The 8,133-nt window shown below is 59.9% G+C and overlaps 1 non-coding gene across 1 annotated transcript; it reads left to right on the top strand.

Annotated features, from left to right (window-relative positions):
- The first annotated feature begins 6,819 nt into the window (after nucleotides 1-6,819).
- trnav-uac (transfer RNA valine (anticodon UAC)) lies at nucleotides 6,820-6,895 on the top strand. Its single transcript has one exon. It is a non-coding gene; the product is annotated as a tRNA-Val (tRNA).
- The last annotated feature ends 1,238 nt before the right edge of the window (nucleotides 6,896-8,133 follow it).

The following is an 8,133-nucleotide window of genomic DNA, read 5'->3' as shown; positions in this document are numbered from 1 at the left end:
CTTTCCTTTTCTCAATACCATATCTCAACGTCTCAGAGACTATAGCTTTTTTAACAATGAACCGTTCTGTAATCCGTCAAAACATTCTTGTATATTCGTTGTCGTGCTCTATTCCGCTGGTGACGTTCCAGTCATGCGTTATTGTTGGTGATTAAAATAGCATTGTGCACTAATTGCATCTAATGGTGGCTTAATGAGGAGTGTCACGGAAGAATCATATTCAGAGAATTGTGGGTAAAACATTTTTTACTGCACTAATAATGTTAGAATGTGGTCTATAATGATGTCAGAATGAGGTCTAAAATGATGTCAGAATGTGGTCTAAAATGATGTCAGAATGAGGTCTAAAATGATGTCAGAATGAGGTCTAGCAAGAAAAGAAAACATACAGTAAAGTGTCCATTTCCTTATTTTTTCATATTTTTTACCATATTTTAAATTGTTTAGATTTTTATTTTTTATAATTTTTTGGGGGGGTTACAGGTACATTATCTATTACTCATTATAAGTTTATAAAACATGTACCCTTAGGCTGCCATTCAAAATAAAAAATACGTAAGAAATAAGTACAGAGATTAAGTGATAATTAATTTATTATAAAGAGGAAAACAAAACTAGAACAAAACCAGCCAACATGTCTCCTCCCATCCCCCCAACCCCACCCCCACCCAGCCAACATGTCTCCTCCCATCCCCCCAACCCCACCCCCACCCAGCCAACATGTCTCCTCCCATCCCCCCAACCCCACCCCCCACCCAGCCAACATGTCTCCTCCCATCCCCCCACCCCCACCCCCACCCAGCCAACATGTCTCCTCCCATCCCCCCACCCCCACCCCCACCCAGCCAACATGTCTCCTCCCATCCCCCCAACCCCACCCCCACCCAGCCAACATGTCTCCTCCCATCCCCCCCAACCCCACCCCCACCCAGCCAACATGTCTCCTCCCATCCCCCCAACCCCACCCCCACCCAGCCAACATGTCTCCTCCCATCCCCCCAACCCCACCCCCACCCAGCCAACATGTCTCCTCCCATCCCCCCAACCCCACCCCCACCCAGCCAACATGTCTCCTCCCATCCCCCCAACCCCACCCAGCCAACATGTCTCCTCCCATCCCCCCCACCCCCACCCAGCCAACATGTCTCCTCCCATCCCCCCACCCCCACCCAGCCAACATGTCTCCTCCCATCCCCCCAACCCCACCCCCACCCAGCCAACATGTCTCCTCCCATCCCCCAAACCCCACCCCCACCCAGCCAACATGTCTCCTCCCATCCCCCCAACCCCACCCCCACCCAGCCAACATGTCTCCTCCCATCCCCCCCAACCCCACCCAGCCAACATGTCTCCTCCCATCCCCCCAACCCCACCCCCACCCAGCCAACATGTCTCCTCCCATCCCCCCACCCCCACCCCCACCCAGCCAACATGTCTCCTCCCATCCCCCCCAACCCCACCCAGCCAACATGTCTCCTCCCATCCCCCCACCCCCACCCAGCCAACATGTCTCCTCCCATCCCCCCACCCCCACCCCCACCCAGCCAACATGTCTCCTCCCATCCCCCCACCCCACCCCCACCCAGCCAACATGTCTCCTCCCATCCCCCCCAACCCCACCCAGCCAACATGTCTCCTCCCATCCCCCCAACCCCACCCAGCCAACATGTCTCCTCCCATCCCCCCAACCCCACCCCCACCCAGCCAACATGTCTCCTCCCATCCCCCCAACCCCACCCCCACCCAGCCAACATGTCTCCTCCCATCCCCCCCAACCCCACCCAGCCAACATGTCTCCTCCCATCCTCCCATCCCCCCAACCCCACCCAGCCAACATGTCTCCTCCCATCCTCCCACCCCCACCCCCACCCAGCCAACATGTCTCCTCCCATCCCCCCAACCCCACCCCCACCCAGCCAACATGTCTCCTCCCATCCCCCCAACCCCACCCCACCCCCACCCAGCCAACATGTCTCCTCCCATCCCCCCAACCCCACCCCACCCCCACCCAGCCAACATGTCTCCTCCCATCCCCCCCAACCCCACCCCCCACCCAGCCAACATGTCTCCTCCCATCCCCCCAACCCCAAACCCCACCCAGCCAACATGTCTCCTCCCATCCCCCCAACCCCCAACCCCACCCAGCCAACATGTCTCCTCCCATCCCCCCAACCCCACCCAGCCAACATGTCTCCTCCCATCCCCCCAACCCCACCCAGCCAACATGTCTCCTCCCATCCCCCCAACCCCACCCCCCACCCAGCCAACATGTCTCCTCCCATCCCCCCAACCCCACCCCCCACCCAGCCAACATGTCTCCTCCCATCCCCCCAACCCCAAACCCCACCCAGCCAACATGTCTCCTCCCATCCCCCCAACCCCACCCAGCCAACATGTCTCCTCCCATCCCCCCCACCCCACCCAGCCAACATGTCTCCTCCCATCCTCCCATCCCCACCCAGCCAACATGTCTCCTCCCATCCCCCCCAACCCCACCCCCCACCCAGCCAACATGTCTCCTCCCATCCCCCCCAACCCCACCCAGCCAACATGTCTCCTCCCATCCCCCCAAACCCACCCAGCCAACATGTCTCCTCCCCAACCTCCCATCCCCCCAACCCCACCCAGCCAACATGTCTCCTCCCAACCTCCCATCCCCCCAACCCCACCCAGCCAACATGTCTCCTCCCATCCCCCCAACCCCACCCAGCCAACATGTCTCCTCCCATCCCCCCCAACCCCACCCAGCCAACATGTCTCCTCCCATCCCCCCAACCCCACCCAGCCAACATGTCTCCTCCCATCCCCCCAACCCCACCCAGCCAACATGTCTCCTCCCATCCCCCCAACCCCACCCAGCCAACATGTCTCCTCCCATCCCCCCAACCCCACCCAGCCAACATGTCTCCTCCCATCCTCCCATCCCCACCCAGCCAACATGTCTCCCCCCATCCCATCCCCCCCAACCCCACCCAGCCAACATGTCTCCTCCCATCCCCCCAACCCCACCCAGCCAACATGTCTCCTCCCATCCTCCCATCCCCACCCAGCCAACATGTCTCCTCCCATCCCCCCAACCCCACCCAGCCAACATGTCTCCTCCCATCCCCCAACCCCACCCAGCCAACATGTCTCCTCCCATCCCCCCATCCCCACCCAGCCAACATGTCTCCTCCCATCCTCCCATCCCCACCCAGCCAACATGTCTCCTCCCATCCCCCCAACCCCACCCAGCCAACATGTCTCCTCCCATCCCCCCAACCCCACCCAGCCAACATGTCTCCTCCCATCCCCCCCAACCCCACCCAGCCAACATGTCTCCTCCCATCCCCCCAACCCCACCCAGCCAACATGTCTCCTCCCATCCCCCCAACCCCACCCAGCCAACATGTCTCCTCCCATCCCCCCAACCCCACCCAGCCAACATGTCTCCTCCCATCCCCCCAACCCCACCCAGCCAACATGTCTCCTCCCATCCCCCCAACCCCACCCAGCCAACATGTCTCCTCCCACCCCCAGCCAACATGTCTCCTCCCATCCCCCCAACCCCACCCAGCCAACATGTCTCCTCCCATCCCCCCAACCCCACCCAGCCAACATGTCTCCTCCCATCCCCCCAACCCCACCCAGCCAACATGTCTCCTCCCATCCCCCCAACCCCACCCAGCCAACATGTCTCCTCCCATCCCCCCAACCCCACCCAGCCAACATGTCTCCTCCCATCCCCCCAACCCCACCCAGCCAACATGTCTCCTCCCATCCCCCCAACCCCACCCAGCCAACATGTCTCCTCCCATTCCCCCAACCCCACCCAGCCAACATGTCTCCTCCCATCCCCCCAACCCCACCCAGCCAACATGTCTCCTCCCATCCCCCCAACCCCACCCAGCCAACATGTCTCCTCCCATTCCATCCCCCCAACCCCACCCAGCCAACATGTCTCCTCCCATCCTCCCATCCCCACCCAGCCAACATGTCTCCTCCCATCCCCCCAACCCCACCCAGCCAACATGTCTCCTCCCATCCCCCCAACCCCACCCAGCCAACATGTCTCCTCCCATTCCACCCCCCAACCCCACCCAGCCAACATGTCTCCTCCCATCACCCCCCCAACCCCACCCAGCCAACATGTCTCCTCCCATTCCATCCCCCCAACCCCACCCAGCCAACATGTCTCCTCCCATCCTCCCATCCCCACCCAGCCAACATGTCTCCTCCCATCCTCCCCCAACCCCACCCAGCCAACATGTCTCCTCCCATCCCCCCAACCCCACCCAGCCAACATGTCTCCTCCCATCCCCCCAACCCCACCCAGCCAACATGTCTCCTCCCATCCCCCCCAACCCCACCCAGCCAACATGTCTCCTCCCATCCCCCCAACCCCACCCAGCCAACATGTCTCCTCCCATCCCCCAACCCCACCCAGCCAACATGTCTCCTCCCATCCCCCCCAACCCCACCCAGCCAACATGTCTCCTCCCATCCCCCCAACCCCACCCAGCCAACATGTCTCCTCCCATCCCCCCAACCCCACCCAGCCAACATGTCTCCTCCCATCCCCCCAACCCCACCCAGCCAACATGTCTCCTCCCATCCCCCCATCCCCACCCAGCCAACATGTCTCCTCCCATCCTCCCAACCCCACCCAGCCAACATGTCTCCTCCCATCCCCCCAACCCCACCCAGCCAACATGTCTCCTCCCATCCCCCCCAACCCCACCCAGCCAACATGTCTCCTCCCATCCCCCCCAACCCCACCCAGCCAACATGTCTCCTCCCATCCCCCCAACCCCACCCAGCCAACATGTCTCCTCCCATCCCCCCCAACCCCACCCAGCCAACATGTCTCCTCCCATCCTCCCATCCCCACCCAGCCAACATGTCTCCTCCCATCCTCCCAACCCCACCCAGCCAACATGTCTCCTCCCATCCCCCCAACCCCACCCAGCCAACATGTCTCCTCCCATCCCCCCAACCCCACCCAGCCAACATGTCTCCTCCCATCCCCCAACCCCACCCAGCCAACATGTCTCCTCCCATCCCCCCAACCCCACCCAGCCAACAGGTCTCCTCCCATCCCACCCCAACCCCACCCAGCCAACATGTCTCCTCCCATCCTCCCCAACCCCACCCAGCCAACATGTCTCCTCCCATCCCCCCCAACCCCACCCAGCCAACATGTCTCCTCCCATCCTCCCAACCCCACCCAGCCAACATGTCTCCTCCCATCCCCCCAACCCCACCCAGCCAACATGTCTCCTCCCATCCCCCCCAACCCCACCCAGCCAACATGTCTCCTCCCATCCCCCCCAACCCCACCCAGCCAACATGTCTCCTCCCATCCCCCCAACCCCACCCAGCCAACATGTCTCCTCCCATCCCCCCCAACCCCACCCAGCCAACATGTCTCCTCCCATCCCCCCCAACCCCACCCAGCCAACATGTCTCCTCCCATCCCCCCCAACCCCACCCAGCCAACATGTCTCCTCCCATCCCCCCAACCCCACCCAGCCAACATGTCTCCTCCCATCCCCCCAACCCCACCCAGCCAACATGTCTCCTCCCATCCCCCCAACCCCACCCAGCCAACATGTCTCCTCCCATCCCCCCAACCCCACCCAGCCAACATGTCTCCTCCCATCCCCCCCAACCCCACCCAGCCAACATGTCTCCTCCCATCCCCCCAACCCCACCCAGCCAACATGTCTCCTACCATCCCCCCAACCCCACCCAGCCAACATGTCTCCTCCCATCCCCCCAACCCCACCCAGCCAACATGTCTCCTCCCATCCCCCCAACCCCACCCAGCCAACATGTCTCCTCCCATCCCCCCAACCCCACCCAGCCAACATGTCTCCTCCCATCCCCCCAACCCCACCCAGCCAACATGTCTCCTCCCCAACCTCCCATCCCCCCAACCCCACCCAGCCAACATGTCTCCTCCCCAACCTCCCATCCCCCAACCCCACCCAGCCAACATGTCTCCTCCCATCCCATCCCCCCCAACCCCACCCAGCCAACATGTCTCCTCCCATCCCATCCCCCCAACCCCACCCAGCCAACATGTCTCCTCCCCAACCTCCCATCCCCCCAACCCCACCCAGCCAACATGTCTCCTCCCATCCCATCCCCCCAACCCCACCCAGCCAACATGTCTCCTCCCATCCCATCCCCCCAACCCCACCCAGCCAACATGTCTCCTCCCATCCCATCCCCCCAACTCCACCCAGCCAACATGTCTCCTCCCATCCCATCCCCCCAACCCCACCCAGCCAACATGTCTCCTCCCATCCCCCCAACCCCACCCAGCCAACATGTCTCCTCCCATCCCCCCAACCCCAACCCCACCCAGCCAACATGTCTCCTCCCATCCCCCCAACCCCAACCCCACCCAGCCAACATGTCTCCTCCCATCCTCCCAACCCCACCCAGCCAACATGTCTCCTCCCATCCCCCCCAACCCCACCCAGCCAACATGTCTCCTCCCCAACCTCCCAACCCCACCCAGCCAACATGTCTCCTCCCCAACCTCCCATCCCCCCAACCCCACCCAGCCAACATGTCTCCTCCCATCCCATCCCCCCAACCCCACCCAGCCAACATGTCTACTCCCATCCCATCCCCCCAACTCCACCCAGCCAACATGTCTCCTCCCATCCCATCCCCCAACCCCACCCAGCCAACATGTCTCCTCCCATCCCCCCAACCCCACCCAGCCAACATGTCTCCTCCCATTCCATCCCCCCCAACCCCACCCAGCCAACATGTCTCCTCCCATCCCATCCCCCCAACTCCACCCAGCCAACATGTCTCCTCCCAGCCTTCCCTGTAGCTCAGTTGGTAGAGCATTGTGTTTACAACACCAGGGTTGTGGGTTCGATTCCCACGGGGGGCCAGCACAGAAAAAAAAATGTATGAAATGTATGAAATTGTATGAAATGTATGCATTCACTACTGTAAGTCGCTCTGGATAAGAGCGTCTGCTAAATGACTAAAATGTCAAATCCCATCCCCCCAACTCCACCCAGCCAACATGTCTCCTCCCATCCACCCAACCCCACCCAGCCAACATGTCTCCTCCCATTCCATCCCCCCAACCCCACCCAGCCAACATGTCTCCTCCCATTCCATCCCCCCAACTCCACCCAGCCAACATGTCTCCTCCCATTCCATCCCCCCAACTCACCCAGCCAATATGTCTCCTCCCATTCCATCCCCCAACTCCACCCAGCCAACATGTCTCCTCCCATTCCATCCCCCCAACTCCACCCAGCCAACATGTCTCCTCCCATTCCATCCCCCCAACTCCACCCAGCCAACATGTCTCCTCCCATTCCATCCCCCCAACTCCACCCAGCCAACATGTCTCCTCCCCAACCTCCCATCCCCCCAACTCCACCCAGCCAACATGTCTCCTCCCATTCCATTCCCCCAACTCCACCCAGCCAACATGTCTCCTCCCATTCCATTCCCCAAACTCCACCCAGCCAACATGTCTCCTCCTCCAACCCCCCATGTGACAACACTGTTGATCGCCGTTTCTTCCCCGTCATTCTGTCATCAGACTACAATGTCTGGTTCAATGAAAATGTTTTTACCGAAATCAGGGATTTCCTCTGTCGTGGAAATTACCACCACGCACACCTGAAGTCAATCTTAAATGAATCCTTCTTTATTATCAGTAAGCTGGAGACTTTCCAACAAACTTAATGAACCATAGCACAAGTCAGTCAGGAGCTCTATCGGGGCAGTCCCGTTAGTTGTCTTATATACTGCTAACACAGACATGTTATATTTGCATGATTTATATCATTCATTATTCATTCATCTTTAATGTTTGGTTCATGCATGTGACTGACCAATACCTCGTGAAACTTCCTCTTTCCAAGCTGAGACCTTGAAACTGAGATACCCCCGATCGGTTCTCAAAGCAAATTTCTGGGCGTACTGTCAAATTGCTTACACCCCCCCCCACTGCTACTCTCTGTTATTATCTATGCATAGCCACTTTAATAACTCTACCTGCATGTACATAATTAAATCAATTACCTCGAAACCGGTGCCTCCGCACATTGGCACTTTGACTCGGTACGGGTACCCCCTGTATATAGTCTCACTATTGTTATTTACAGC

This window comes from Salmo salar, chromosome ssa29 (genome assembly GCF_905237065.1).
Source record: "Salmo salar chromosome ssa29, Ssal_v3.1, whole genome shotgun sequence".
NCBI lineage: Eukaryota > Metazoa > Chordata > Actinopteri > Salmoniformes > Salmonidae > Salmo > Salmo salar.
This window is presented reverse-complemented; position numbering and strand designations above follow the sequence as displayed.